This window comes from Helianthus annuus, chromosome 8 (assembly GCF_002127325.2).
Source record: "Helianthus annuus cultivar XRQ/B chromosome 8, HanXRQr2.0-SUNRISE, whole genome shotgun sequence".
NCBI lineage: Eukaryota > Viridiplantae > Streptophyta > Magnoliopsida > Asterales > Asteraceae > Helianthus > Helianthus annuus.
Window position 1 is genome coordinate 154,131,904 of NC_035440.2, and position 16,575 is coordinate 154,148,478.

At 40.3% G+C, this 16,575-nt stretch overlaps 1 long non-coding RNA gene across 1 annotated transcript; it reads left to right on the forward strand.

Moving 5' to 3' along the window:
* The first annotated feature begins 14,647 nt into the window (after positions 1–14,647).
* Positions 14,648–16,575, forward strand: LOC110882841. The gene is made up of 3 exons (XR_002560249.2): positions 14,648–14,788; positions 15,306–15,358; positions 16,326–16,575. It is a non-coding gene; the product is annotated as an uncharacterized LOC110882841 (long non-coding RNA).

The following is a 16,575-nucleotide window of genomic DNA, read 5'->3' on the forward strand; positions in this document are numbered from 1 at the left end:
GAACTCAAACCGGAGGCTCTTGCGAAGTGTGTGTGTTCGTTCCAAGAAACCGGACAAGAAGGAAGGTACACACATGTTTTTATTTTACCGTAGATATCTTAGTTGGTGGAAATTTAGTAGTCAGGAGGCCGGGGTACTGGTAGTATGTTTTAAACTTGTTAAGAAGCGAACCGGAATCTTGACGGTTTGGTATTTGAATTGGGTCAAGGGGGCTGCCAAACAACTAACAGCAGCTCCTGGATCATGCAAGGCGTGTCGCCGACGCGGCAGGTGGCCGTCGCCGACGCCGCCTGGTTAACCTTGGGGACTAGACGCCTTAACTGGTTGTCTATGTAACACCCCGTGTTACCGAATGTCAAAGTCAAAGTCAAGTATTGACTCCTTTGACTGTAACTAGTCTAATTTGTGTGTTATTAGTTGTATTATGTGGAGTAAGTGTAATTAATCAAAGGAATCGAAGTAATCGAATGTTTAATCGATGCGAAACGCTTTACGAGTGTGAATAGTAGGAAGTAACAATACGATAAAGTTAATCAATCAATAATCAAGCTAATCGAATCATCAATCGAACTCGAAACTCGAATTATGCGAATTTGGTGTTATATTACTTGTGTGTGTGCCTTACGTGTTACCTGTGCGTGTTTACTTTATGTTATGTGTGGTGATCAATCGAATCGAAACTCGAAACTCAATCGAAATCGAATCATGATGAATGGTAGCGAAAAGATAGTGTGAAATATAGATGCTTGTATGTAGATATAGTGGTTGGGACTAAAAGTAATTTGAATAGGAAACTCTATCGTATTCGTATCGTCTTCAAACGAAATCGAAATATCAGAAATCGTCGCACCGAACGCTCAAAGCAGGCTGTGAATCGATCAGGCTCCTAGCCGATCGAACAGCCCAGCCGATCGGACGGACTGTCCGATCGAGCAGGCTGTCCGATCGGGATGCCTGGCTATTCGACCCATCATCACTTGTTTCCATTTAACGCGTTACTCATCGTTATGCTATCGAACTATTCAGGCTAACCCTACTCTCAAGCGCTCCATTCAATCCATCAATCAATCGCTGTGAGTATAATCGAACCCTTTTTGCTTTAGCACTTTTGGGTGTTACATACGTTACTTATCTAAAATCACAATCGAATACACTACTCAATTATTTAAACGCTAACCGTTCTGCATGTATTACGTGACTAAATGAATGCTTGTTGTTATGTTTACACGTGGAATGCTGTCTACCTGCCTTAACGACATAGTACTATAGTTTGGACTCAACACCCGTTCACACGGGGGTTGTTAAGGACAATTACTTGCATGGATTACGGTGGTAATCATGTATTGCGAACTGTCTCGGACAGTCAACTCGTAGTCATTGATATCGATAGATCCATGTCGATAATTAACATGCTTAGTTTTCCTCTGTGTACGTGCTGGTTATGCGTAAACTATTTCGAACTCTATATGCTATTATCAAACTTGTATGCTCACCTTTACATTTTATGTATTGACTTTATTTTAACGTATGTGACAGGCAATTAGGATGCTTATCTGCTAGGAAGGCGAGCTTAGAATAAGCGTCTAAAGCATAGTTGTCTGTAGATCTTGCAGATCGAGTCTCTAGAGGCAATTGAACAATTTTTATATTTATATTTGAATTTGAGTTGTCGGAACAGAACATTTGACTAGTTGTTATCTGTAATAATTTGTTTTACTATTTGGGATACGGTATGGGACGTATTAATTAAACTAAATAGTAATGATAGTTGTTGTGGAAACTTCTGGACAATCTGTTTCGCTCAGTGCCATGCCCCGATGATTCCGCCATCGGTTGGGGTGTGACAGATTGGTATCAGAGCCATAACTATAGGGAATTAGGCTAGACACGACCTAGTCCGGGTCGCTGTCTTAGAGACCTAGACTATAGTTAGGAACCAACAGACCAAGCCTATGTGCTATATCCTGTTACTCTTCGCTATCACTGCACTCGAATTTCCAAATAGAATCAAGCGATTTAGTCAGGATTAGGTGTGAAAACCGCAAACTCTCGACTAAATTGTTTGATCAATGCTGATTTTATCAATTTATCAATGATTTCTTCATTAATTTCTCAATAACAAACGAGGAGAATTATACCAAATCAGGAGTGAAATCCATATTTTGATGAATAATCTCCTTAATTTTGCTAAAACAAGGAAGAAGTTGCTGAGCTAGGGGTGAAACCCTAACCTCGACAACTTGTTCTGATTTATATTTCATCTCACCAAAGCCTCGACGGACTCCAACGACCTGAACTCACAAGTATGACCTAGGGAATACGTGTTGAATGATCGAGGCAGCAACGCGAACCCGAAAGTCGAAAAGTGACGACAAGTCCACTGCGAATAGTCGAATCGCTTTGGGTAGTCGATATCTAGTAGCCGCAGACAATCTATTCCTCGATTTTATGTGTTTCGATCATGAGCTCGCAATTGGCAACCCTGATAACTCGTTGATTTTATGTGTTTTAAGTGTACTTGTCTGTTTACGTGTTTTAATTTTGAAAATTATTCGATTTTTGCTATCACTTCGATCGACACACACGAATCGTATTGCTATTCTATCTCAAGACGCTAACAAGTCGCTGCAATTTTAGACAATATTATGCTACGATTATACTATACTACTCGACGCGCTATACGACTATACGATGCTACTCGATATGCTATTCACGATCACTATATTCGAACGGCACACGAACTTGGAAGGATAGGTTTCTGTATTCTGACCGCATCTGTGATTAAATGCGTAGGTGTTTATGTGTTTATGTGCTACTGTGCTTCTGTGCTCTATGTGCTTCTGTGATTACGTGAATCTGTGGTTTTGTGCCTATGTGTTTATGTGATTCATGCCTTATCGTGTTCCTGAGCTTTAGTAAGTAGTAGACGTGTGGGGCGAGATTCGATTTGTTGTGTCTGAGACCTACGACAATGTCTGTTGCAGACCATGTCGTCATCTGGACACCGAACCCCTCTTACCCGCCAAGAAAAGAGAGACCGTCGTCTTGCTGCTATCATCGCCAAGCAAGTGGCAAAAGCTGTAAGCGAGGTGTATGAAAACGTCAGCAAATCGTCTGAGGAGTCGCGAACCGAAGCTCCTAAAGATGCTAACAAGACCGTTTTTAGCTTCAAACAGTTTAAGGCATGCGGACCAAAAGAGTTTACCAGAGAAGATGGCCCTACCGCCATGTTTCAATGGTTTGATTCGGTCGAAGTCACTCTTCGCCAAAGCGGCTGTCCTGAGAATCTCCGTACCCTAAATGCGACCGGTGTCTTCCAGTCCCGAGCTCTAGACTGGTGGACGGCCGAACGAAACAAACGCGGGAATGATGCAACTTATGAGCTGACTTGGGAAGAGCTGAAAGCCATTATGATGGACGAATTATGCCCTCCCCATGAATGCCAAAAGCTGGAGGACGAGTTTTGGAACATCAAGCAGAAGGACGGAGACAACACTGCTTTAACTGCTCGCTTCAAGCAGCTTAGCATTATCTGTCCCGATCAAGTCAAGACACCAGACATGGCCATCAAGAAGTACATTCGAGCTCTACCTGATTGTGTTGCCGACTTTGTTCACGCCGCCAAGACATCATCAATTGAGGAGACTTACTTGCTTGCCGCCGAGATCAATGATAAGCGAGTAAAATCTGGTTTTTGGGATAAGCCATCCATGTCTCTGCATCAAGCTACTACTGCACCAACCGCTGACACCTCCACTGCTCAACCCTCCAAGTCATCACGCCGAAAGAAGAAGCACAACAACAGCAGCTCCAGCAACAAGAACTGTGCTGTCACAATAACCGCTGCTCCTCTGCAAGCCGTACCGGCTCAGCAGCAGTCGCATCACCGACCAGCTCCAGTGACCAATGCACCGCCAGGAAAGCATGCTTACACAGGTCCCCACCCGCTCTGCCCGACATGCTCATATCATCATCCGGTAGGACTCGGCTGTCGTTTCTGCGCTCACTGCAACCTCTACGGTCATTTCACTGCGGACTGTCGCTATGGTCCCCAAAACACCGCAGCTCTTGCCGCCGCTCATCAAGCTCTACTCCCAGCCCCTCAAGGCCAACCCGCAGCTCAAGCGCCCGCGGTCAATGCTCGAGTCTGCTTTGCATGTGGTGACCCTAACCACTTTGCAAACATGTGCCCGAACAGGGTGGTGAAAGAAGAGCCCCAGCAGCAGCAGCAGCCTCAGCAGCAGCAACAAGCAGCCCGTGCCAGAACCTTCAACATCAATGCCCGTCAAGCCCAGGCTGACAACAACGTGGTTAATGGTACGTTCCTTGTGAATGGTATTTATGCATCGTGTTTGTTTGATACTGGAGCCGATAACTGCTTTGTGTCATTTGAATTCGAGAAGCTCCTTAGTCGTAAGCGCTCTTATCTCCCCTCGTCATTCGAAGTCGAAGTAACTACTGGAAGAACTGTCGCTGTTAACTCTGTTCTCCGTGATTATACTCTCGAGCTCAACAATCACATGTTCCCAATCGACCTTATTCCAATGCAGCTCGGAAGCTTCGATGTCATAGTAGGCATGGACTTTCTTCACGAAAACCATTCTGAAGTTGTGTGCTTTGATAAAATGATTCGATTCTCGCTCGCGAATGGTGATCTATTATGTGTGTACGGTGAAACAGCTTCGAAAGGTCTCAAGCTCATGTCATGCATCCAAGCTAGCAAGTATCTCCGCAAGGAATACAGAGCTTTCTTGGCCAACATTGTAGTAGCGGAGAAGGAAAAGAAAAAGAAGGCCGAAGTTAAAGACGTTCCAGTGGTCCGTGAATTTCCTCAGGTGTTCCCTGATGATCTTCCAGGACTACCGCCAAGTCGTGATATCGATTTTCGTATCGACCTCATTCCTGGAGCTAATTCCGTAGCCAAAGCTCCTTATCGACTCGCGCCATCCGAAATGCGGGAACTTTCGAACCAACTCCAGGAGTTACTTGAAAAAGGCTTTATTCGCCCGAGCACCTCTCCTTGGGGCGCGCCAGTCCTTTTCGTTAAAAAGAAGGATGGGTCGTTCAGGATGTGCATCGATTATCGGGAATTGAATAAGTTAACCATCAAGAACCGTTACCCTTTGCCTCGAATCGATGACTTATTTGATCAGCTGCAAGGTGCCAAGTGTTTCTCGAAGATCGATCTACGTTCAGGTTATCATCAATTGCACATTCAAGAGGAAGACATCCCTAAAACCGCTTTTCGTACTCGATATGGCCACTATGAATTCGTTGTTATGCCTTTTGGTTTAACCAACGCACTCGCGGTTTTCATGGATCTGATGAATCGCGTGTGTAAGCCATTTCTAGACCGTTTCATCATCGTGTTCATCGACGATGTCTTGATCTATTCTAAGTCGAAAACCGAACACGCGCAACATCTACGTTTGGTTCTCGAGTTACTTCAGGGGAACCAACTCTATGCCAAGTTCTCCAAGTGCGAATTCTGGCTAGAGGAGGTTCAATTTCTGGGTCACATCGTTAATAGTCAAGGTATTCATGTCGATCCTGCGAAGATCGAAGCAGTTAAGAGTTGGATTACGCCTAAGAACCCGTCCGAAGTTCGTTCTTTTCTCGGACTAGCGGGCTATTATCGACGATTTATCGAAGGATTCTCTAAAATCGCTATGCCGCTTACCGCCCTTACTCATAAAGACAAGCCTTTTGTTTGGGGAACCGAACAAGAGTCTGCATTTCAAACCCTCAAGCATATGCTTTGCAATACTCCTGTTCTCACGTTGCCAGACGGAAACAACGATTTCATTGTCTATTGTGATGCTTCCAACCTTGGTCTTGGTTGTGTTCTCATGCAACGGGACAAGGTTATAGCTTACGCATCTCGTCAGCTCAAAATCCATGAGAAGAACTATACAACCCATGATCTCGAGCTAGGCACAGTTGTTTTTGCATTAAAGATTTGGCGACACTACTTGTATGGTACCAAGTGTACGATCTTCACCGATCACAGGAGTTTACAACACATCTTTAATCAGAAGGAACTTAACATGCGTCAACGCTGATGGGTAGAACTTCTTAACGATTACGACTGCGAGATTCGTTATCACCCAGGCAAGGCAAATGTTGTTGCCGACGCGCTCAGCAGACGGAGTTATTTGCTCAGTATTCGCAATACCCAAGCCCAACATGAACTCGAAACCCTCATCCGTGAAGCCCAACATGCTTGCTTTAATGAACGCACTTTGAAGAAAGAGAGGATCTATCACGATGGAGCTCAGCTGGTAAGCAAAGCAAATGGGATTTTCTATTATCTGGACCGAATTTGGATCCCTATGTGGACCGATTTGCGAAAGATTATAATGGACGAAGCCCACAAATCCCGATATTCTATTCATCCCGGTGCCGATAAAATGTACCAGGATCTTCGCTACAAGTACTGGTGGCCGGGCATGAAACGGGATATCGCTCTTTATGTTGGAAGTTGCCTGACTTGTGCGAGAGTTAAGGCTGAACATCAACGACCTTCTGGCTTACTTGAACAACCTCCAATCCCCATATGGAAGTGGGAGAGTATAGCTATGGATTTCATAACCAAACTTCCGCCCACGCCATCAGGTCACGACAACATTTGGGTTATAGTTGATCGTCTGACCAAATCAGCCCACTTTTTGCCAATACGGCAAGACTACAAGGTGGAACGACTGGCCCGAATCTACACCGATGAGATCATTTGTAATCATGGTACGCCTCGTGACATCAATTTCAGACCGTGACGCTCGGTTTACCTCGCGATTGTGGGAAACGTTTCAAGCAGCTCTCGGTACGTCGCTTAACTTAAGTACCGCATTCCATCCTCAAACCGACGGACAGACTGAAAGAACGATCCGTACTCTTGAATACATGCTCCATGCGTGTGTCATAGACTTCGGTGGTAGTTGGAACAAATACCTACCGTTAGTCGAATTCTCGTACAACAACAACTATCATGCCAGCATACAAATGGAACCATTCGAAGCCTTATATGGAAGAAGATGTCGTTCGCCTATTGTGTGGCACGAGATCGGTCATTTGCAACTAACCGGTCCCGAATTACTACAAGAAACGACTAACAAAATCCTCCAAATTCGAGATAACTTGTCGAAAGCCCGGGATAGACAGAAAAGTTACAACGATAGAAGACGCAAGCCCCTTGAATTTGACGTTGGCGACTACGTACTCCTAAAGGTATCACCTTGGAAGGGTGTGGTCAGATTCGGCAAGAAAGGGAAACATAGCGCCTCGATATGTTGGACCTTTTAAGATTCTGGAAAGGATCGGAAAAGTCGCCTATAGACTCGAACTACCAGAGGAACTTAGTAACGTCCACCCGACTTTCCATGTGTCAAACCTCCGAAAATGTCTAGCTGATCATGATCTGATTGTACCTCTCGACGACCTTCAAGTCAACGAAAAGCTGCATTTCATGGAAAAGCCTGTCGAAATCATGGATCGCCAAACCAAGCAACTCAGACGCTCGCGCATCCCTATCGTGAAAGTCCGATGGGAAGGCAAACGAGGCGCAGAGTTCACTTGGGAACTCGAAAGCGACATGAAGGCTAAGTACCCGCAGTTGTTTAAATGAAGATCTGAAGCGAGAACTTGGTAAGATCATTCACGGTGCTGTGCAACTTTCAGCCTAATTTCGGGACGAAATTCCCTAAACAAGGGGAGGCTGTAACACCCCGTGTTACCGAATGTCAAAGTCAAAGTCAAAGTCAAGTATTGACTCCTTTGACTGTAACTAGTCTGATTTGTGTGTTATTAGTTGTATTATGTGGAGTAAGTGTTATTAATCAAAGGAATCGAAGTAATCGAATGTTTAATCGACACGAAATGCTTTACGAGTGTGAATAGTAGGAAGTAACAATGCAATAAAGTTAATCAATCAATAATCAAGCTAATCGAATCATCAATCAAACTCGAAACTCGAATTATGCGAATTTGGTGTTATATTACGTGTGTGTGTGCCTTACGTGTTACCTGTGCGTGTTTACTTTATGTTATGTGTGGTGATCAATCGAATCGAAACTCAAAACTTAATCGAACTCAATCGAAATCGAATCATGATGAATGGTAGCGAAAAGATAGTGTGAAATATAGATGCTTGTATGTAGATATAGTGGTTGGGACTAAAAGTAATTTGAATAGGAAACTCTATCGTATTCGTATCGTCTTCAAACGAAATCGAAATATCAGAAATCGTCGCACCGAACGCTCAAAGCAGGCTGTGAATCGATTAGGCTCCTGGCCGATCGAACAGCCCAGCCGATCGGACGGACTGTCCGATCGGGATGCCTGGCCGATCGGCTAGCTCTTTCCCCTTCTGGAAGCCTATAAATAGGCATGTCATTGTCATTCTTTCCACTTTTGGAAACCCTCTGACCGACCAGCTCGTGTTCTTCACTATTTCTCAGATTTCTCTCAATCCCGGTAAGATTTCATCCTAAATCTTGTACGTTTTTGATCTATGCACACTCCTACACCTTCCTATCTTTCAAATCTTGATTTCTAACCGTGAAATCATCAAGATCTAAGTGTTCTAGGATGATGTCATCATGGTGTTCTTCAAGAACTTCATGTTTTTTGCCTCAATCCACTAAGAATCACTTGGATCTAGCCGATTTCCACAGAAACAAACTAAGATCTATCACAGATCTGAACATTCACATGGTGCGAAGGATTGAAAGAAGGATTTCCAACTTTCTTTCAACTCTTTTACACTCAATGCCTTCAACCCGGTAGAAACGAAGCTTGAGCCAACTCACTAATCATTCTAATGGTCGTGTGGTTCAAGATTCGGATTCTATCTACGAGGTTCACCGATTTCGGGTTAAACGTTAAACTACCGTTCTGAACCATTCACCGGCCGGACATTGGGTGATTCCTGTCCGAGCAGGGGAAACAATTAAGAACGAAGGTGTCATGGTTCAGCTCGTTGTCAAAATACCTCGATATAACATCAAACAATCAGAACAGCCAAGTGTTAGACGAACAGGCCGACCAGGTCAGAATGCTGACCGATCGAACAGGCTGTTCGAACGAACAGCCCAACCGATCGGACATGTCAGCCGATCGACCAGGCCAGCCGATCGGCTAGCACATGGCCCCACACTTTAACAAATTTCATGAAGTCTAGTATTGAACGAAGTGCTGTTCGATCGAACTACGGGTTGGGTTGAATTACTCTTCGGATCATGAGATACTATGCTTCAACACTTAATCGATTTTCAACTCGTTCGACGTATTGGAGTGCCACCCGATCGAACATGCTGTTCGATCAGGTGACATCCTGCTGAGGACTTACTACTGAAGTGTCTAACCGATCGGTTAGGCCGTCCGATCGAACGGCCCGTTCGATCGATCGACCTAAAAGGTAAGAACACTTCAATGTTCTCAAATACTACAATGAAAACTTCAAAAGGACAAGCCATCATACACAAACACATCCTACTCAAAAGAAGAAACAATCCACTCGAACAGACCAACCGATCGAGCCTACCGGCCGATCGAACAGGCTGTCCGAATGGACTGTCCAACCGAACGAACGACCCGTTCGATCGACCAGGCTATTCGACCCATCATCACTTGTTTCCATTTAACGTGTTACTCATCGTTATGCTATCGAACTATTCAGGCTAACCCTACTCTCAAGCGCTCCCTTCAATCCATCAATCAATCGCTGTGAGTATACTCGAACCATTTTTGCTTTAGCACTTTTGGGTGTTACATACGTTACTTATCTAACATCACAATCGAACACACTACTCAATTATTTAAACGCTAACCGTTCTGCATGTATTACGTGACTAAATAAATGCTTGTTGTTATGTTTACACGTGGAATGCTGTCTACCTGCCTTAACGACGTAGTACTATAGTTTGGACTCAGCACCCGTTCACACGGGGGTTGTTAAGGACAATTACTTGCATGGATTACGGTGGTAATCATGTATTGCGAACTGTCTCGGACAGTCAACCCGCAGTCATTGGTATCAATAGATCCATGTCGATAATTAACATGCTTCGTTTTCCTCTGTGTGCGTGTTGGTTATGCGTAAACTATTTCGAACTCTATATGCTATTATCAAACTTGTATGCTCACCTTTACATTTTATGTATTGACTTTATTTTAACGTATGTGACAGGCAATTAGGATGCTTATCTGCTAGGAAGGCGAGCTTAGAATAAGCGTCTAGAGCATAGTTGTCTGTAGATCTTGCAGATCGAGTCTCTAGAGGCAATTGAACAATTTTTATATTTATTTTTGAATTGAGTTGTCGGAACGGAACATTTGACTAGTTGTTATCTGTAATAATTTGTTTTACTATTTGGGATACGGTATGGGACGTATTAATTAAACTAAATAGTAATGATAGTTGTTGTGGAAACTTCTGGACAATCTGTTTCGCTCAGTGCCATGCCCCGATGATTTCGCCATCAGTTGGGGTGTGACAGTCTACGCTGTTTCTGACCCGACGCGGTCTTCTGCAACGCTTCGCCAACGCGACGTCTCCTCGTCGCCTACGCGACCTCCAACACGAGGTTTTCAGATTTGTGTTTATGCTTAATTTTCTGCATGAGTCCTTTTCCGGGACCCCGAAAAAGTCCCGAAACGCATTGTAGTGTTATCTAAACCCATAAAACTAAATTAGTCAAGGATGACATGATTGAACGATAAATAATGATCGAAAATTTGAAAGAATTGATATGTCGAAATGATCATAAATGAACTAGAAAGGTATATAATGCAAATGCATGATAGAATGACTAGTATGGTGTGGTTTTAAGAATAATGAAGGATGTATCAAATAGAAAGTAAATGAATGTAGAATGATAATTGATAAGAAGGAAATATCTTGCGGAAACTAAATTCAAAAATGTTGTATAGATGACGTACGAAGGAGATGTTTTGAAAGATATATACGATCAAACTTAGAAAGTATGAAAGTATTTGAATGATAAGTATGAATGAAATTAGGAAGTTATGAACATGAAAACATGAAAGAATTGCAAGTAATGTATGGTTCTGAGGATGAAACACTTGTCAAATTAGAAGTAAACATATGTAGAATGTGAACTAGGAAGGAAGGTAATTATGTGGAAATAGATTCAAATATGCTTTTGTAATCAACGGACGAAAGTGATGCTAGCGCACACGAAGGAGGTCAACAAGAGGGAATAAATAGAATGATGGCGGAGTAAGTGAGAAAGGCTATTCCAAACTAAATCACGTAATGTTGAATTACTTGAATGATAAGCATAAACAATTAGAAAGTCAAGAATGTGAAAGTATGATTGAAAAGCGAGGTAGTATGGACTGGAGGATGCGAGGCTTGACCAGACAGAAAGTAATAGTTAGTAGAGTGTAAATTGTAAAAGAAGATATTTATGTGGAAACACTATGTAAAACAAAATATAGAATGTTGCATAGAACCACAACGTATGAATTAATATGTAGAATGTAGTGTTGGAACATGATGTTTGAAGTTGAATATAGAAGGTTGTTACGAAAAGTACCAAATGAAATGAGATGGGGGAAAGATACGAAGGAAAGAAGAAATGAAAGAATGAACTATTTGAATATGTCATTGAGTGCAGATCAACAGATATGGATGAAAAGTATGAAAGAAAATGTTTGAACCCGTAAGCGAGTACGGACCAGACATACCCAAATAGAACGTCTGAATAAATAGTTAGAACGGAAAGATTGTATCTGGATGGATAAAGCTTTAAGAATGGATTATAAACAAATGACAAATGTGGCATCATGAGAAGGTGTAAGTATGTGTATCTATAGAAAGAATGGTGACTGAATATGTTAGGAATGTAGTGACCGACTCATGAGAATCAGGATGAAAAAAATGGACTGGGATCTAGATGAAGGATTTAAGTACGACAAGGATAGGGATTTTTGCAAGAATGATAAGATGATAGTAAATATGCCAGGATTGAAACGAGATGAGAAGGTAAGGACGCTCACAAGTAGAAACTCATCACAAATATACATAGGAAATCATGGGAAGTAAGTGAAGGATGTACAAAAGGGTAGAGGAGGATGTGAGACACTCAGGTAAATCGAGAACGTTCCATCATAAGAGGGATGGATTGAATGAACAAGAATAAAAGTAGAATACAATTGTATAAAAAAATCGAAAAAGAAAGATAGATTTTGAATGTTGAAATATATGTATGAATTACAAAAAAGAAGAATATAATTTGAATGTTTAAATGACATGTATGAACTTCAAGAACGTAGGATGTTGGCCCAACATGTAAGTGCAATTACATGTTGGACATATTAGTATTTGATTTAAAGGAAATGGCATGGCTGACGGGTTGAGACCCTAACTGGTAGCTTAGTTTTAACAAAGGAAAAACAATTTTTGCGAAGAATGGGAAGAACAACGTTTGCATAAGTATGTATAGAAATGATAAGGAAGTACAAATGTGTGAATTGGTCCATATTGTGGGATTGGAGGTGCAATGACTAAAAGTCATGAGTTGATTAATGAAATTAAGTATGTAACTTAGTATAGAAGTAAAACATTAAATTTATTAAAGTATGGTAGATAACTAGACATTGCATGCGAAAGGAAATTGTGAATGTTTGGAAGCAAGGATTACGTGGAATTGAGTCCAATACAAGTAAGCTGTCGAATGAATTAACGAGCAATTAATAGGAATGGAAGTACCAAGTGTCTGTGGCATGTGTGTGTATATATATATATATATATATATATATGCATATGATGGTAGACAAAATTTTACGTCACAAGGAAAGTGATTAGAAGGGATGATATTAATAATAGAGTAATTGAATAGTAGGCTCATGATGAGCGTTATCGTTACTAATGTTATGGTGAAGGAACAAGTATGGTTAGTAACCTAGAAAGCAGAAGTAAGTGATTGATTATGTTGGAAAGCGAATTATAAACTTCATGTTATTACAAGAACTTAGAGGCGAATGAACTAATCTTAACTTCTTGTCTATTGCAAAGGATAGATATTGGATGTCTTAAGGAGTTGTAGTAGAGTTATAGTAGAAAGGATTGCAAGTAAACTAGTATGAAAACAAAGTAAATGCTTAGTATGTCAAATTTAAGTAATTAGAAAGAATTGAATGGAAAACTGAAAGATAAATGTTGAATGAAGTTCGAATGAAAACATTAGAATGCATAAATATTAGAAAGGTGGAATGTTACATAAAGGATGATTGAGTGGAATGTCAAATAAAGGATACTTGAATGGAATGTGGCATAAAGAATGTTGGTCACAAGTAAGTCTTGCGAAGAATGTAAGATGAGATCATGCTAGGGTATGAAATTTTGGATTTAGTAAGTAAACGAATCCTACCCCTAGATGTGTTTCCTAACATATGTGAGGACCTATTAGAAGGTAAACCTCTCGAGAAATATTCACGAATCAGAAGTTGAATATGTAAGGTTTTGGTCTGTTTTATAGGGCAATCATATGAGGTAGAGTTGTTAACAAGTTATTGAATGGGCTGATGTACTCAGTTTTATGTAATTAGTATGAGTAATGGAACGGCATGTGTAATAATGCTTATAACCTCGTATGTAACAAAACATTAGAAGGTGTAAACATAAAAGTTATTCACTTTAGTACGATGTTGGTACTTGTCTTTGTATCGCAATATCAGAAGGATTGTCGTATGTACGATTGTTATAGAATATGGTGACATATATAGTTTCGTATAACACCTTGAGTGTGTTATAAGATACATGAATGTTAATATATCGGTACAAGATTATGTTGATTATGTGGTTAAATGGTAGGAGGTTGAAGCAAGATAGTATATGTATACGAGAATGTATAAATGTATGTACTGAATTGCGGCTAACCATACAGATATGATAAACTATCAATGAAAGAAATATTGGTCCCGGGTAGAGATCATGCGTAGGTACTATAAGAGAAGTATGAAAGGAATTACCAAGCAAGTGACGTGAAATAAATTTTTACCTGATATTGGCCCAGGAAGGGTGGGGTGTATGTAGAAGCTAAATAGTTAGAAATTATTAAATTGTGATTGACTTATGATGTTTTATGAATGAATAGGAAGGAGTAAGCATGGATATAGTAATAATAGTTTCCCGAAGTGGACATTGGAGGTATGCGGGTATGCATAGTTTGACAGATAATGCGATAGGATCGTATTGAATCACCAAGTTTATTAGATACGTTGTAAAGTAGTAGTGACAAACTCGTCATGATAAGCGATCGGATGAAAACTTTTTGATGAAATACGAGGTATGTATTTACGAAAGTATACAAATAGACTTGTCAGAATGTATGAAACAGGTTTCGAGTACGAAACCTTATTTAAGAGGGGGAGACTTGTAACACCCCGATATTTATTTACTTATTTTAAGTACTAATTTACAGGTGTAAAATGTTAGGAAGAAATGTAATGGATAAAATTTAAATTAATTAAGATATTTGGATGGACTAGTTAGGAAGAAATGGGAAGTTTGAGATAAAAATGAACACACACTAAACTATAAGGGTTAAAGATGGATTTTTATAAGTAAAATACGTACATAACATAAAAAAATTGAAAAGAAAAAAGAATGGGATGGTGATGGGGGTCGACGACCAGGAGGCAAAAAAAAAGGGCAAAACCCTTGTTCATCCAATTAAAGCTTAAATTCTGCATATTAGAAGGATTTAGGGTTGTTTCCTTGTTGCATGATACATAATCTTCATCCTCAAAACAAGTTCTAAGCAAGGTAAGCCTTAATTTTGGTTTTCGATGAAAACCCATATAGTGGTTAGAAGGAATTGGTGTAAATGATTGAAATTAGAATGAATAGGCGATGAAATCACTATGTTGAAGTTGAAATTATATGTGTTTTTGATTGTCTTGATGAATTGGGGTAAAACCCATTTGAATGAACATGATGATATGATGATGGAACTTGAAATTGTCAAGAATTTAGTTTAGGTTAATGTATAGTATGATAAATGGTAAATTTTGGTAATTAATCATGATGTAGATGAAATGGTAAAGCGATTTTGTTGGTTATAATGGTTCTTGATATGAATTGGGAAAAAGTATGCTTTAATTGCTTGTACCCATGGCTGGAAATCTTGTACGCACGCCATGTGTTCGATGAAATGTCTAAATAGTGATGAAATAGTTATGCATACATAATGCCTTTCAAGAATGTGTAGTATATGAAATGGATGAATAAGAATGATATAAATTAAGGATGATGGTTTAAGAATGTTGGTTTGGAATTGTAGGATTGAAAGAAGGCGGCTCGAGCCAACCGGGACGCGAACAAGACAAGACAAAGGTAAGTATAATACTTACTCAACTAGTAGGAAATATAGATATTAAAGTTTGATTGTGCATTGATGTTGTTTTGTGATATTGATGGTATGTTGGAATGCTATATAGTCGAACCGTATGAACGGGTCGTAATAATAGAATGTATGTTGGAATGTTATGTAGTCGAACCATATGAACAGGTCGTACTAATAGAATGTATGTTGGAATGCTATGTAGTCGAACCGAATGAACGGGTCGTACTAATAGAATGTATGTTGGAATGCTATGTAGTCGAACCGTATGAACGGGTCGTGCTAATAGAATGTATGTTGGAATGTTATGTAGTCGAACCATATGAACGGGTCGTACTTATAGAATGTATGTTGGAATGTTATGTAGTCGAACCGTATGAACGTGTCGTACTTATAGAATGTATGTTCGAATGTTATGTAGTCGAACCGTATGAACGGGTCGTACTAATAGAATGTATGTTGGAATGCTATGTAGTCGAACCGTATGAACGGGTCGTACTAATAGAATGTATGTTGGAATGCTATGTAGTCGAACCGTATGAACCGGTCGTACTAAAAGAATGTATGTTGCAATGTTATGTAGTCGAACCGTATGAACGGGTCGTACTTATTGAATGTATGTTGGAATGTTATGTTGTCAAATCGTATGAACGGGCCGTACTAATAGAATGTATGTTGGAATATTATGTAGTCGAACCGTATGAACGGGTCGTACTAATAGAATGTATGTTGGATTGTCATGAAGTTGAATTGTGTGAACGGGTCGAATTAATGGAGAATGTTAGAAAATTAGACGGGTCTTGGTCAAGTCTTAGTGTGTGAACTTGGTTTGTTCATAAAGACCCGTTGAATGGAAAAGTATGTATGATTAAAAAAAAAGAATGATAATTGTTGAGATAAAAGAATGAATATGTTAGATTATTGTTTGCATATTTAGTTGACTTGTTAAGAATGTTGTAGGTAAATAGTCATTTGGAGCAAATCTTGGACCGGAGGAACGAACACACATCACGCCGTTTAATTGCTTCCGCTCGTCAAGTTATAAAGGGTGATAGTGTCTTTTGGTTAGTGGATGTTTTTTTAATTATGATGTGATGGTTACAACTTTTATGTCTTTTGGAACGTGTCGTAGAATTTAGTTTGAATGATAATTGTTAAAAGCAGGGAATCGCTTATAGTACGAACGGGTCATGCCCAATTTTTGTTAAAA